Source organism: Tiliqua scincoides, chromosome 2 (genome assembly GCF_035046505.1).
Source record: "Tiliqua scincoides isolate rTilSci1 chromosome 2, rTilSci1.hap2, whole genome shotgun sequence".
Classification (NCBI taxonomy): domain Eukaryota; kingdom Metazoa; phylum Chordata; class Lepidosauria; order Squamata; family Scincidae; genus Tiliqua; species Tiliqua scincoides.
Genome location: NC_089822.1, coordinates 49,351,007 through 49,367,278, shown reverse-complemented (window position 1 = coordinate 49,367,278; position 16,272 = coordinate 49,351,007). Strand labels below are relative to the sequence as shown.

At 43.8% G+C, this 16,272-nt stretch overlaps 1 protein-coding gene across 1 annotated transcript in view; it reads right to left on the bottom strand.

The window, feature by feature from the left end:
- The window catches only part of APC (APC regulator of WNT signaling pathway), a 75,787-nt gene extending 61,087 nt beyond the window's left edge, over nt 1-14,700 (bottom strand). Inside the window, exons 1-2 of the mRNA XM_066613315.1 lie at nt 14,322-14,700; nt 12,455-12,498 (exon numbers count right to left, since the gene is read on the bottom strand). The gene's annotated coding sequence lies outside the window, so the exon portion shown is untranslated. The remainder of the gene's footprint in view (nt 1-12,454; nt 12,499-14,321) is intronic.
- Between the last annotated feature and the right edge of the window lie 1,572 nt (nt 14,701-16,272).

Sequence of the window (16,272 nt, the reverse complement as noted above, 5' to 3'; positions counted from 1 at the left end):
ACGCTCCTGTATTCACTGGCTGCGCTAGAGCCAGAGCCAATACAGCCACATTCCAGTCACGTGTGTGCCCAGCCCAACCCAACCAATGGCTCTGCTCACATCAGAGAAAGTAACACACTCCTGTTCATAGCCAGTGCTTCCTTTTCTCCTACCCACCTCGACTCTTGTCAATACGCTGTCTGGATTATCTGGCAGGAGGAAAGGGAACGGTAACTTGTCAGTGAGAACGCAAAAGGACAGTCATCTCTGCAGAGCAAAGAAGGAAACAGAAAATGGAATGCGGCAGTAGGGAGCGAATGATATATCTCAAGTTCATTTATCTTAATCCATTTAACTGAAGTCTTTGCATTAAAGTTAGCTATGCTGCTTTAAATGCTAAGAAATGGACCAAAATTAATAACTGTATGTTAATGATAAACTTGAATGCACAGACACTTGCTAGTAAGTATGGAAGAGAATCCATTCATGATGGCAGAGGACTAATTTATTTCAGCTCTGTTTTCTATTGACCATTAAGAGCTGTCTAATTCATTTCAGTTCAGATTGTAAAATCCTGCCTTAGGGCAGGGTATTGAGAATAAGATGACCTTCAAGTCCTATCCAGACTTCCAAGTCTATGTTCTATATCAGCTCTTTAAAAAAAAAAATAAATAAAATAAAACCCTAGGATATTTTAGACTAAGAGTATGAGAACGGTGTATACATTATATAGGTATTTGTATTACAGGTTTCAGCTGTAGTTTAAAACAGACAAAGCACATAGACTAGCATTTATAAATATATGTGGAGTTTAACAAAGGAAGAGCATGTTTCCTTAACAAAAAGGGTTTATAAATCAGCTGAAGTAAGATTCTGTTGTTCAACAATTGCACATTAGTATTTTTCCCCAATCAAGGGAATTGGTTTTACAGAAAATGCAGCATGCAGTGTTCATACAACAGCCACATCACAGACCTGAATATATGTTGTATGCACGTGCCCATCACTGTATATAGGATTAAATTAACTAATATAGAATTTTTTAAATATACATTTTGCAGCAAGGCTGTTGTGGTTAATAGACAACTACATCTGGTAAAACATTTTGCCAAGAGGAAGAAAGAGGAGCAGTGATTAATGCCAATAGCATGTCCTGCCACCTGTCTGAATGGGTGAGAGGTTTCTGTCTGACACTGCATGGGACAAATAACTTTTACTTAAGCAAAACCTATTCTACTTTCTATTCCTAAACTGCAGCAACTGCCAACTTTGGTTTTTCAAAGACCTATGAAAGGAGTGTCAAACCTGTTTCATACAGCAGGCTGAATAGCACTTATGGTGCCTGCTGAGGGCCGGAAGTGACAACATTAAACAGGAAGTGGTGTCATAAAGCAGCTGAGGGCCAAAAATAAACATTATGTTCTTATGTAGAAATTCATTAGCTGTAATGACAGAATAAAAAATATGCAAATCTTGATCATATTTTCAAGTTATGGGCGATCCCATAGCTGCTTCTGATGAGGCATCACATTGCAGCTCAGCGATGAGAGGTGCTCTGCAAAGTGATGCCTCAGTTAGAAGCGCAGCTGCTGGCACGGTGGCCCGCATAATTGGGCTCTTCCAGTTCCTTGGCAGCATCTCCCTCTCTCTCTTCTTCATTTGTACCTTGCCTCGAAGTGTTCCTTTGCCTTCTGAGGCCTTCTTCCATCTCTCCCTCAAAAGCCCTGGCAGAAGCAGGGCTGCTGAAAGGGCAGCTCTGAGAGAACCCAGTTATCACAAGGGCTGGATAAAGAGCTTCTGAGGGTCATATCTGGCCCTTAGGCCTTCTGTTTGACATCCTATCCTATGCCATGGCAAACTGTTTTCTTCCTGACATTATACAAGAATCCAAGACATGTACAGTTAACTACAATTCAAATGGGTTAAGTAATGCATTTTCATATGAGTATTTACCACTTAATGCCTTCACTCTTATCTAGTAATAAAAATTCTGCCTAAGCAAGAGTCATTTTTCTAATAAAACAGACTTTGAACATTTTCCCAAGTTTAGAAGGGAAATCATGTGTGGACTCATCTGCTTCCCAGAAGGTTACTTCATAGTATAAAAGGCAAACTGAGGGCCAAATACCCTCATGTGTCACTTCTTTATTCTCAGGCAAATTCTCAGACACATAACCTTATTTTGTATATTCTAAATACCAGAAAAGCAAGGTACTAAGTAACAGACTGCATGTAACAACTATGAACTAGTTTTAGCATTAACATAACATCACCTTCCAACAAACTTGGGAAAACTACAGTCTCTATTAACCCCTTTTCTTTCTATAATTTGCAACAAATATGGTTCAGTTGTGAAGAACTATGGGGCAACTCACTGAGAACACCTTTCCGAGTACTCTTGCTGTTTGAATCTGGTGCATAGTATACAGTAAAATAAACTGGGAATATTTACTTAGCTCAGGGACTAAACTAGAACTTCTGAATCTTAAACATATATAGCAGTGTAAGTAGGATATCTCCATAAATTACATTACAAGGAAAGGAAAGTAAAAAAAAATACAGTGGGCCTGCTGTATCAGTGGATTCAGGACCCATGGATTTCAGTATCTGCAGGTCCCAGAACTCACAGGTCAGACACACATGGACCCTCCGGAGGCGAAATCTACTCTTCTTGCTACCAGATGGTGTTCCACAGGCCAGCAAGGCCACCCTTGGAACATCTTCTAAGGCCTCTGGGTGGTCTTAGAAAGTCACTTCCAGTTTTACGGAAAAACCAGAAGCAATGTTTTAAGGTCATAAAAGGCCAACCTTGGAACATCTTCTAAGGCCTCTGGGTGGTCTTAGAAAGTCACTTCCAGTTTTACGGAAAAACCAGAAGCAACGTTTTAAGGTCATAAAAGGCCTTTGAGGGCAGGGGAAGCCCCTCAGGCACACCAAAGGTCTTAAAACATCACTTCCAGTTTTCTGTAAAGCCGGAAGTGACCTTCTAAGGTCTCCCAAGGGCCAGGGAGGCAGCGCATGGCCTCCCCAGGCCCTCAGAACATCCTACAGATGCAAAGAAGCACAGCTCCCCTTGCCTCCAGTGGAGTACAGAGCCCAAAAACGCACCAATTTCATTGTCTGCAGATTTTTTTATCCATAGGGGTTCCTGAAAAGACCCTGTATACAGACATCTGTTCCAAACACACACCCGTATTCATCGGGGATGTGTTCCAGGCTCCCCAAACCCACGGATAAGGAAACCAAGGATACAAGGGAACGCTATCTCCACACTCCTCCCCCATGCCCATTAACGTTGTTTAGAGGCTTACCATGGAGAAATGTTTCTTCCTTTTACAGGTTGTTAAAATAGTGCAAGCTTATACTACATGCAGGAAGGCTGCAGGTAGCCTGAAAGCTTGAGAAGGTTAGACTGAATGCTAACAGGAAACAGGAAGAATTGCTTCCTGTTAATGTTCAATCTAATCTCTCCAAGCATTCAGACTGCCTGCGGCTCTATAAGTTTGCATGTTTACAACAACCTGCAAAAGGAAGAAAAATGTCATTGTGATAAGCCTCTCGACAACACTAATGGGCACAGGAGCCACTGGACTGGCAGATACCAGATACAGGGGAGGGCACCTATATTTAAAAGTTGATTGAATTTTGTCCTGTTGTATGTATGGACTCCAAGCATGAGTTACTAACATGCCTTCCCATCTGTAGAGGTTCTTTAACCCCAGCTGGCTAGGATCCAGAAAAGCCATACCTTAAATTGACTGGGATCAAGAAGAAGCTCTGGTGCAAAGCACTTCCATTTACACTTGCTTTTTATGTGGGGCTCATTTTTCCATCCTGGAGCAACCCTTTGCACTTCAGTTCAACTTATAACCAAGTCTTCATCCACTTTTGTTCTAATCACTGCCCTAAGCACTTTTTCCATCAACAGTTCCCTGAAAATCCAGGGAGGTGACTAACGTCAATACATAACAGGGGATACACGAGAAATCATGTCAACAGGCAGACTCATTTCTCCATTCCAGAGACTGACCAAGGATTTCACAAAAAAAAGTTAGACTAAACAAATTGACCTATGCAGTGTTTCCCTTGTACTCCTCCATACCACTTTACATGGTCCACCTAGTCAAAATACTACCAGACATAAGTGGTGATGACATCATTGCCAGTTTCTTCCAAATTGGGAGACCAGATGTGACATGACAAACACCAGTAAGAGAAACAGGTGAATAGGAGGGCTTTTTTGAGCACGGAAAAGCATACTTTAGAGCCTCTTACTTCTGTTTTGTTGTCATGGTCCTAGTCTCACTACCGGGCAGCAGGTGTCCAGGGACCCTGTGAGTACGATTGGACAATACCTCAAGTACCACTGGTGGTACCTGTACCACTGATTGAGAAACACTGACCTATACGGTTTCAACCTGAACCCCAAACTCCATCCAGAACCGCATAAACCGGTGGTTTCTTTATTCCTTTGCAAAGTTTACTGACACGCGTATTTTTAAAAATAGGTGTGCGCCCCTTACCGACGTTCTGGTTAATGCTGGGATCGCATAACCAACCACCATGTGTGGTCACAAGGTCATCAGGGGCGCATACCCCAATCTTCCAAAAGCGAGGGGAGCTCTGCTCCCCTCCCGAGGGTTGTCTAAGCCTCCCAGAGGCAGCACATGTCTAAGCGCTGCCTCTGCAAGGCTCAGACTGAGGGAAATCGTGTCTCTCACAATTTCCAGCTTCCTCCGTGAAACTGGAAATAGCACAAGAGATGCGTTTTCCCTTGGTCTGAGCTCCGCAGAGGCAGTGAGTGGATGCATGCTGCCTTTGGGAAGCTCAGACGTCCCTCCAGACGGGAGGGGAGCAGAGCATCCCCTTCCCTGAGGGGGGACCAATTACATCAAGCACCACTTGATGACAGGAATCATGGTCCCAATCCCTGTCATTAAGTGGCGCACAACTGTTCTTGGAAATGAGTGGCACTGAAACATAGAAATTCATTTCTTTTAGCCTACTAGATAGCTAGATTTCTCTCAATCAAATGGCATTTCAAATATTAGATTACCTCTGCTTAATAATTCTAAGCAATTCTGGGTAAGACAGTCCTTTCACAGACTCATATAGATACTGCATGACTCAATCAACACAGAAGATTATTAAAATCAACCCAAATAAATACATTGTTAATATGAAGAGACTGCAAATAAAGACATACATCTCCTGTCTCTTATGGAAGACTGTATATAAATGTTTAGAGATCAGTTTGTTGTATGAGATTTTCCAACAAAAAAATTGTGGGAGAAAAAAAAAAACACAACCTTTCATCTATTTCTTTCAGAAAATAAGTATAAGCCTTGAAACTCATTTTGCTTGAGCCTTCACTGTAGCTAAGCAAATGCCTTAGAAGCCATGTGATCTTGAGAAATTAAACAACTTCTTTAAAATAATTAAACCCACAATCTCATACATTCCACTATAACTTAAGACAGAAGTAAAGATATCCTAAATCATCACTCTTGTATATGCATACCAAGTTAAGTTACCAAAAACTTTGTGAACCAATCTAAGCACTATTTAGAGCTAAAGAGTCAAGACATTCTGTTCCTTAGTAAAGCTGAAAGCAGTATAAAGACAGCCATGTACAGAAATCTACTTTTTCATGCAAATAAAGCAGTACCAAATCCATTGGTTAAAGGGGATGACGAGAACTCCGTTCCCATTCACAATTCAGTCTTTTCAATTTATTGCACTTGAAACATTTTTTTTTGGAAAAAGCTTCATGAACCAAGTCCAGTTCTCAAGGTCTAACAATGACATTTAGACATTTAATTAGGGGCTGTCACTTAAACTGGCATCCAAACTTTCCACACTAACTCGAACATCTTACAAGTCTATCAGAAAACCAGTTCTTAGCATGTACAATGAAAGTAGAGAAATAATGTTAGTATAAAGAAATTCAAACATGCACTTCCCTGATCTACTGTAATATGCACAATATGGTCCATGGGCCAAATTCAGACCACAAGGCAATTTTTGTAATGAAGAAAAACTTTATGGAAAAAAGAAGCTTTTTCTCCAACTGTGCATTTGGATAAGGACTGCTGCCAGAGCTGGCTCAAGAGTGCAACAAGGTCAGGCATTTGCCAGCACTCCAAAACTGGGGCCAAACAGCAGAGCCACTCTCAATCTGTGTGTTCCTTAAAAGACCAAACTCAGCATGTGAACATTATTGGTTTGCACACCCCACTTCCTCCAGTTTGAAGGCAGCTTGCCCAATAGCCTCCCAAATGCTGGAGCTGCCCTGGCTCAACACTGAAATGTGACATTCACGATAACATTTGTTCATTCTACGCGACTTGCCATGTAATGTACATAGGTGATGCTATATATATATAAATACTACAGTACATAAATACTAACAGAACAATGCATCAGAACAGCCAAGCATAATATTATTAAGGTGCCACTGTCATGTATGGCTCAACAGTGGTGTACATAAGTGGAGAAGGTAAGATATAAGCAGACAATTCATTTACATGCCGCTCCAAAAGACCTTTAAGTCACCACAAAGCCAGTTATCTTAGTAAACAAAAGCAATTTCATAAAAAAATCAACAGGATGCACTTCATCTAGGCCAGTGGTTCCCAACCTTTAGGAGCTCATGGACCACTCAGGCAAAAATTAGATTTGTCATGGACTGCAGGCAGCTGTGGGTGGTCTGGTCTCCACCCTCTCTGGCAGTCTGTCTCCCAAGTGCTCCTCCACAGACTATCAAAAATGACAGAGAATGAACCAAACCCCTGCGACAGCTGACACTTCAGTGGCTGTGGGCAGTCCATTCTCTGCCCTCTTTGGTGGTCGTTAGGAGACTGCTTGCTCAGCAAGACACTGGAAGTGATCAAAGGTGATTTTTTTTTCCTGAGACCTTGTGGACCATTTCTAAGAGTCTCACGGACCACAGGATGGGAACCAGTGATCTAGGCAAATGTTCTTAGGAACTAGGTGAAACAATTTTTTTGAACAAACTATTGAAACATGTTTGATTGAAACATGTTTGTTTGGGATAAATAGATGAATATTTGTTTTCACAATGGGTATACATACTAAACTTCACATGTACGCTGATTGGATCTAAAGTGGTGATAATGAACAAGGAAAGATCTTGGGCATGAGGTTGAGCAAGGAAACATCTTGTAGATTTCTATGGATGTCGCCCCAAATCTGCAGCATGTTTCAGAACCATCCCTCTATTTCAGTAGTTCTCACACATTTAACACCAGGACCCACAATGTGTCAGAATCCACCAGAAATGATGTCATGACCAGAAGTGACAGAAAACAAACATTTTTAACAATCCTAGTTTGCAATCCTAACTACACATAACCAGGAGTTAAGTCCCATTGACTATCATAACATTTCCCCAAATGCAGTCACATACCATGGTAGCATCAAGTCTATTATATTAAAAATAAAATACTGAAATAAATGGGGACCCACCTGAAATTGGCTCATGACCCACCTAGTGGATCTCGACCCACAAATTGAGAAACACTGCTCTATTTCATATGTGTAAAAAGTTGATTTAAGAAGAACTTGAGCATCTCCTTAAATTTAAAATTACATAATTGTCAAAGTCAAATTTAAACCCTCAAGAAAACATATGGCCTCTGAGGGGTTCAGAACACCCTCTGGAGGTGAGGGGAGTGGAGCTCTCTCATCTCTGGAGGGTGGTGGGAAAGGCATCCCCCGTTTCCGCAGATTCATATATCTGCAAAGGATTCTGGTATGGAACTCGGATACAGGAGCATGCCTGTACTGGCTAAAAAATTAAGAGATTTGAACATTAAGAGGTAGCTACAAGTGAATAACAGTACGCAAATTATTTTTCAGGTCTCTGTGTGCCTGTATAAGCACTGGACCAAGTAAAAAAGTCTATTTGGTAAAAGCAAATTGCAGTTGGATTCCACATAAAAAGGACATGATTCTAAATTCAGAGTTTAAAAATGAACCATATATAATGTACGAGTAGTTTGATTTGGTTATTTCAACATACAGGTGTCCCCTGTAACTGCAGGGGATAGGTTCCAGGTGCCACTACAGATACTGAAAACTGTGGATAGCAGCAAACTTGACAAAAAGTGGTTAAAAATATCCCCCATCATACAAATGACAGGAAACAAGTTGGAGGGTTGAAAAGCATGTGATGCTAAGTTGTATGAACATTGTATTTTCAGCCCTCAAACTCACTTCCTGTGAGCCCTTCTTGTTAGCTTTTACAGGCAGCCAATGAGACACAGAAGACAGTGACAGAGAAGGCTGCAATCACATGCAGTAAAGTCATATGGGGGATATTTTTGAACCGTAGATAACTGATACCATAGAAAACTGATACCACCTGTACTGTATTATAAACAGGGATGTTTTGTTACGATGTTTTGTTTTGGCTGGCTCGTACTAAATTGCCAGCCAGAGACTTATATATGTGAGAATATATGAAATGTACAGACAAACCAAAAACCATAACTACTTTTGCCACTTTCTATTCCTATATTGCAGTGGTTCTCAAGCATTTTTGACTGGGACCCACTTTTCATGATGACAATCTGTCAGGGACCCACCGGAAGTGATGTCATTAACCTGGAAATGATGTCATGCCCGGAAGGGACATCAAGCAGGAAGTGACATAACTGTGATGCCGAAAGTTATCTCATTAAGCAGGAAGTGGCATCACTTCCAGGTTCTCACCTAGGAACTCAAATTTCAAATGACAAAAGAAAACATTCAAGAACAGAAGCTTTTCCCAATTCTCTGTCCCATGCTACCAAGCATTCCACCTGTAAAATTCAATATACTTCTTGTAATGAGGTGGGTGCGTAGGGTGTGCTTGCTTCTGGCTAGTGTTAAGTGTAGCATTGATATATTTTGAATATGCCCATCAGCGTTCATGGCACCTTGCAAACTAACTGACCTGAAGCCTCCTAAAGTCCCAGCAAAACCAGACTTGTCTGCACACCTGTAAGACAGGAGTATTCCATCTCACATAACCCTGAAGATCAGCAACATGCTCAGTTCAGGCACCTCAGTTCCCCCCCCCTTCTCACACATCCCAGCAGATCAGCAGCATGCTCAGTCCAGGAACCCCAGTTTCCCCCCCCAACCCTTCTCACACACCCAGGCAGATCACCAGGCTCACTGGAGAAACGAAACAGGTGCTGCCTTGCTCTTTTGCACCTGTGCATGCCGCTCTTTTAGACCCAAAGGGAGAGGCGCTTCTCCCAGGACTGATGCAGGCTTGGAAAATGGCGTTACCCAGCTCACTTTGCCAGTATCCAAGATGGCGTCGCCCAGCTCACTTTGCCAATATCCAAGATGGCATCGCTCAGCTTTTTGCAACCTACCCAAAATCAGGCGTCAACCCACCAAGTGGGTTGTGACCCACAGTTTGAGAACCTCTGCTATATTCAAATCTTCTTTGAAACTGGTTTCTGCTGAACAAGCAAATCTTTTTCTGTCCTTGAGCTGAACCACCTTACACAGACACGACCCACCAGTTCATGTAAAGCTTCCCCTGCCCCTGTAATGGGAAGAGGAGAGGAAGGGAATCAATCCCCAGGATCACATCCCTAAGGCGGGCACTTGCACTTACATTACATGCACTTACATAGTCAGGGCTTCAGGATGTGCAGGGAGCCCTGCACAGCCCTCCTCAAGAATCTCTGAGGTTTGGAATGTTCAAATGGAGACATCACAAAGCACTTCCAGTTTCCAGGAGGTGCTTTGCAATGTCTCCGTTTGAACATTCCAAGCCTCAAGGAGCCCTGCAGTGGGCTGTGCAGGGCTCCCCGCACCTCCTGCAGCCCTGACTACATCAATGTAAGTGCAAGCACCCCTCCTACACCCACTTGAGCAATGCAACCCTGGGGATTGCTTCCCTGCCCTTGCCCCTCCCCTGCAAAGACTTACTGAGGGAGTAAAGCTCCCTCAAAGTTTGAGAGCCACTGTCTTAAGGAATTCCTTCAAGAACCTAGGTTTGAAGTTGCTAAGAACCTCTCTTTCCACAGCCAGCACTACATTCCTCCTGCCCCTCTTCTGCTGTAGAACTTTAACACTTGCACAGCTTAATTATTGTGATCAGAACTGGATTATGTCATTCCGAAACAGCCATACTTTTCAAAAGGTTGGGGAAAATGTGAACTCATCAGAACTAAGGGAACAAGTGGAAGAAGAAAGTTCAAACAACTTAAAATGTGTTATGGGTACTCAGCCTATAAACAATTAAGGTTCAGGATTTCCTGAAATATGAGACACAACAGGACCAGAATTTTTGAATAGAAAGAATGAAGCAATGAATCCTTTACTGCTGCTGGCCCCAATATCTTAAGCTGGAAGCAGATCAGAAGAGGTAGAATGCGGGAGGGGGGCTCTAAAAGAGGGACAACTCGCATTACAAGGTAGGCAGGAGCCGGGAAGAGTTGGAAAAGCAGGGATGGTTAACTAAAAAATGGAATAGGGGTATGTATGAAGAACTAGTCGGAATACCCAATGAAATGTATAAACTGGGGTCAGAATGAAATCTGACAAACCGTTTATGAAAGAGAGCAATATTTCATGTCACAAAGCGACCAAGCTAAGAATCAAGAAGCCCCTGGTTTCAATCTGCTATGAATTCTCACTAGGAAGCTTTAGGCAAATCACTCCTTTTCAACTTTAGCCTCCTATCTGCAATATAATATTACTACTCCCTTATTGCACAGGGCTGTTATAAGAATTACAAGTTATTACATGCAGCATACTTTGCACATTCAAAGACCCTATAAAAATGCTATGTATCATTATTATCAACGTTGAGTAACACTGCAGTGTAAACCCCAAAGATGCTCTCATTTGGCTTCCAGGCATTCTTAACTACTTATACGAAAATTCATTATAAATCCAAAATACACAAACAGTATAAAGCCAATAAAAGCAAACTGAAGAAGCATAAATGAAAAATATACAGTTTTTCTGTATATGGGACTGTACACAGAATTGCAGGCAATGTTTTTGCATATTTTACAAAATATTTTGTTTATACGCTACCATTCTTGTGTGAAACTTCCAGAACACAGATATTCTTGAGTTGTTGGTCAAGAGTATGCCTGCGTTCCCAAAAGCTTCATATCATGCTAGTTCTCTCAAGCCACAAATATATTCAATTATGAAGTCTACTCCCTTGGGATAAACTTATTTGCCAGTGCAATGGAGTTTTTTGTGAAGGGAAACAGAAACAGGATATCAAGAGGAAACAGATGTACTAGTGCAAGGATATTCTAAGGGACCTTATGATCTTCAGTGAATTTCCTGCACCATTATAATTGACTACCAATCCCTTCTTAGCGACACTTAAATATTTAAGTCATTAATAAGCAAAGATTGAATGCAAAAATACCTTCGTCTCACAGGACTTTTCAAACATGTGTATGTTTTTACAGTTATATAATCATAGGTTAATGTTTTAAAATGTGTATCAATACTAAACATACAAATTTCATATTCTCATTCTAGCATTCTCTGTCCAGCAAGTGGCCAGGGAGACAGAATAGTGAACAGTGCACATGCACACACTTACACATGGAGATGTTGATTGTTTGTATGAAGTTATTACTAAGGACTATGAATATAAGTTACTTCCAGAGTTTAATTTCATTTATTCAAAATCAATAGAACTGCTGTTTGAGAGTAGTAAATTGAGGATGACAGTTAAGATTCCACTATTATTAACATACTGTTTCAAATACTGCCTCCTGAGGGCCAGTCTCCACATGACCTTTGCCAAATGGAATGTCATATCTGCATGGTAACTCTCCATGCTCAGCAGCTTGCCAAGTGGATCTGCCCAACCAAGACAGTTTTCATGCCAGTAACAGATGCTTTCAGGAACATCTGTCACTGGTGTGCAAACCCCTCATCTGAGTTTCTGGAGACAGTTGCTGGTAGTGAGAAAACTCTCCCACAATGGAGAGGATCAATGTGGCAAGCTACTCTAGATGTTACAGTCAGTTTTGGAGGACTGTCATGCAGAAATGAATTGTGTGGGGAAAGATTACCCACAGACCAGCCCAAGACTCTGTTATTGTTCATAAATATTTGATAACATTATAGTAAGTCCTGTAAAACCTCTCATTTTCCCTGAGCAAAAACTCTGAATTAAGTCTATAAAATAAACTAAAATAACTTGCCACTACTGAAGTGATTTGATTCAGGTTCAACAATGAGCAAACACATAATGGCCTTCATAATGGCCTCAATGGCCTTCAGTTCACTAATATCTGTCTTAGTAGAGATAACAGAATATCACTAGTTATTATCACAATTTGCACCAAACACACACAAGGCAGAGAAGTAACATGCAAAAGCAAAAGCAATCCAAAGAGATACCACTGCTGCAACAATTCTTGGGAAGAACTGTCTGACAAAAAATGCAAGCAAGAGCAAATCAACTCACCAAGAAGAAAGCTAGCTGCCCCCTGCCTCCATACAGCCTGATATCTAAAGAGACAAAAGGGACAATGGAAAGATTAATAACAACACGAAGACTGACTGGTTGTATATCATCATAAAAATTGAAACAAAACCAGAAATTTAACCCTGATCTGCCAGCTCTAGAGTGCCCATCAATCTTCAGACTAAACATTACCACAACTTCTTCAAGATCATAATACACAAAGATTATATATTCACCAGCTCAATTTCTTAAAAAAAAATATTAAGAATTCGGACAAGACAAAGCTCCAGATTCCATTTCCTCTTGGAAGAAAGATCCTTGTGATGTACATCACACACTCTGCCCCTCCATTGTTCTTTGTTCGCAATTACCATCTTCACCACAGACTGAAAAATGTTATTAATCTTGTTGGCAATTATGTGAGAGTCATAAGATTGTTTACTAAACTGATTGGCTCAACTGGTTAGAAAGTCTCCACACCAGCACCAAGAGCGATCAAAGAATTTGCAGTACTGGCATGGAGACTCTCCATGCAATTAGGTCAATCTAGATTAGAAGATGCAAAAGTACAGTAGACAAGTATTACAGCCCCAAAGGAGTTGCCATCACTTGGAAACATTTTTCAGCAGCTCCACATGGAGGCTGTAATGTTTGGATTGGCCCTGGACCAAATTAGAATCCCTACTTTGCTGTAATTATGCACATACTGAAAGCCTACGGAAAATCCTTTTACCACCTTACGTGCAAAGTATAACAAAAGATTCAAGGGTATTAAGTAGTTACTGACAGCATTAAGGAGGACCCCATATCAGACAGCTGGGGGGAAACTATGAAGGCTAGAAATGCTAAGCTTCATGAGGCTGACACACAGACCTAAGGCAGTACAGGTTGCAGCAGATTTGCAGTAGTCAGGATCTGAGCCACAAAATTTAATCTGAGGTCAGTTTCCTATCCAGGTGTACAATTCCTAAATCTTTTCAAACAGAATGGATGGAATTCAGTCCAGCCATAATTTTCAAACCCACTGTTTAAAAAGCAAAACTCTTCCATCGTGTGATGCACACCATCTAATAGTGCCAACCCAAATGCAACCACAACTCCACCTCTACTTCCCAGGGGTGGACCCCCACCCATCACTCCCCTTCAGGAAAGCTCAGGCCCACAGCCCTACTGTCAGAGTTTGTGCAACTCTGTAGCAGCCATTTTTAACCACTGTGCGGAGGCACACCAGTGTGCCGTGAGTGGTCTGCAGGTGTGCCGCAGGAGTTTGGGGAGGATCTTTTGTTAGTAGGGCCACTGGGGGATGCAAGCCCCTGCTATCAGTGCAGTGTGCCTTGTCAATTATTCAAAAACCTGATGGTGTGCCTTGACAATTTCAGTGCCTTGTCAGTGTGCAGTGAGATAAAAAAGATTGAAAATTGCTGCTCTGTAGCAACCAACACATGACATATAGCAAAGTTCTGCCTCCGAAATAGACCAGGTCCTGCTTCCAGACTAGAGCTCCAAGAAGGCAGCCAGACAATGGGGCAATCCGCTGCCCAGTGGAAGGATCCCAGAGGCGGAACGCCCCTTCAAAAGCCTGGAGATCTGACCGGCTAGAGGTGGTAATTCCACAGTAGGAGTTAGAAGGAGGCAAGCAAGGGGGGAGGAGGCGGTGGCATGCAAGGCAACTGACTGAGGCTGCCATCCTAACCACACTTTCCTGGGAGTAAGTCCCTTTGAGTACAACGGGACTTACTTCTGAGTAGACATACATAGGCGTGGGCTGCTTGGCTACTACCCTACCCACACTTACCTGAGAGTAAGTCCCATTGACTACAACGGGACTTACCTCTGAATAGACATGAAGAGTCTGCCACACACTCACCTGCCCGCCTCGCCGCTCTCCGCGCCCAGCAGCGCCACCATCAGCGCCGTCGCCGCCGCAGCTCCCCGGACTGTGCTGCCTGCGTCGCGGCCAGCGGTGCTCAGGGGACTGGGCCCCCCCAAGGAGCTGGAAGGCGGCCGCCCACACATCCGGGGCGCCGGGGAAGGCCGTGCGGGACACTCGCCCTCCTGCGCCTCAGAGGCGGCGGGCCAGAGGGCGGCTGCTGCCCCTCGCCCCGCCGCCCCGGCTCCTCATTCCCGAGCGGGACGGAAGTCGAGCAACAGCCCCCGCCGCCCCGCCCCGGCCTCCGCCGGCGCCACCAGCCCGTCTCCGGCCTCGGCCCTCTCCACGGCTCTACCTGGCGGAGGCGGCGGCCGGCGCTCCCACAGCCCCTGCCGTCCCCGCCCCCCTCCTCTCACTCCGTCTCCCCGACGACTCTCCCCGTCGCCATCTTGCCTGGGAGACGGCACCAAGGCGCATGCGCAGTCGAGGGAATCCCGGCTCCCCTAGAGCTGAGGCGGCTCGTAGCGAGACCCGACCAGAACGGGGAAAGAAAGGAGCCGAGTGCGCATGCGCCGCCGCGTGTGTCGTTGGCTTTTCACACTCTCGCTCACGCTTGCTGAGCAGAGCCGCTGGGGAAGGGCGTGGCCTGGGGTGGGGCTAGCACAATGAATGGAGAGCCGGTCTGCAGCAGGCGCTTGGAATTCTGTATGGTTATTATGCAGTCTCGCTGTTCTGTAGCAGTTGGAGGGTTTACTTTGCCCAGCGTGTGATTAGCCTGAGGAACTCCTTGCCACAAGATGTGATGATGGCACCTACTCCTTAAAAGCCTTTCAAAGGGGACAACATTTCTTTGCCCAGTGTGTGATTAGCCTGAGGAACCCCTTGCCACAGGATGTGGTGATGGCACCTTCAGGTCTTTTTTTGTCTTGGGTGCTCGCTGAGGCATCTGGTGGACCTTTGTGAAATACAGGAAACTGGACTAGATGGGCCTTTGGCCTGATCCAGCTCTTATGGCTTTTCTTATGTTCTAAAGTGTCTGCAGTGCAGCTGCTGCTTTGTACCTGATGTAGATTTGACATCAGAGGTGTAACTAGAAGCCCCAGCGCCTGAGGCAGTGAAGTCACTATGTCACATAACAATGTGATGTCACTTCTGGCTTCTCCCTGGAGGAGGAGAGAACCCTCCCTTTCTCCAGGGAGAACCCAGAAGTGACTGCCTTGCTGGTTGTGCCCCCCCCCAGCTTAGTGCCTGGGGCAGGTGCCCCTCAGGCTCCAGTGACTGAATGGATGAGGTCTCATTGTGGCCTCATTCTGAGTCAAACAGCTGGTCTGTCTAGCTGGATATTATCTACTCCAGAGTTTCTCAACATTTGTCCCCCGCTTGCACCACTTCGCATGGTCCACCTATTGGAAGTACCACCAGAAGTAACTGGCGATGATGTCATCACCAGTTACTTCAGGATTGGGAGGCCATGTGTAACACGACAAACATTGGTAAGAAGCTCAAGGCGGACAGGAAGGCTTTTTTGAGTGCACAAAAAGTGCGTGCTGGAGCCCTGCCTGCTGAACCAAACTCCTCCTGTTGCTTGCCACATTGCATTGCAGCTCTCACTGCCAGGTGGAGAGGGTCTGAGGGTCCCACAAGTACCACTGGACACCATCTCAAGTACCACTAGTGGTACTTATACCGCTGGTTAAGAAACACTGATCTACTTTGAGGGGCAGCTCTCCAAATCCCTCCTAAGTCTACCTGGTGATGCTAGGAATAGAACCTGCTGGAACCTGCTGCTTGCAAAACATTAGCTCCAGCTCTGAACTACAACCTTATTCCTGAAGAGCTGAGGCAGGGAAACCCACAGAGCAACTGTGTAAGCACCAACCTGTAGCAAAACATTTATGCTTTACAATGCTGAACCTTGTGACCTACCTTTGTAACGTTCCCCACCCCG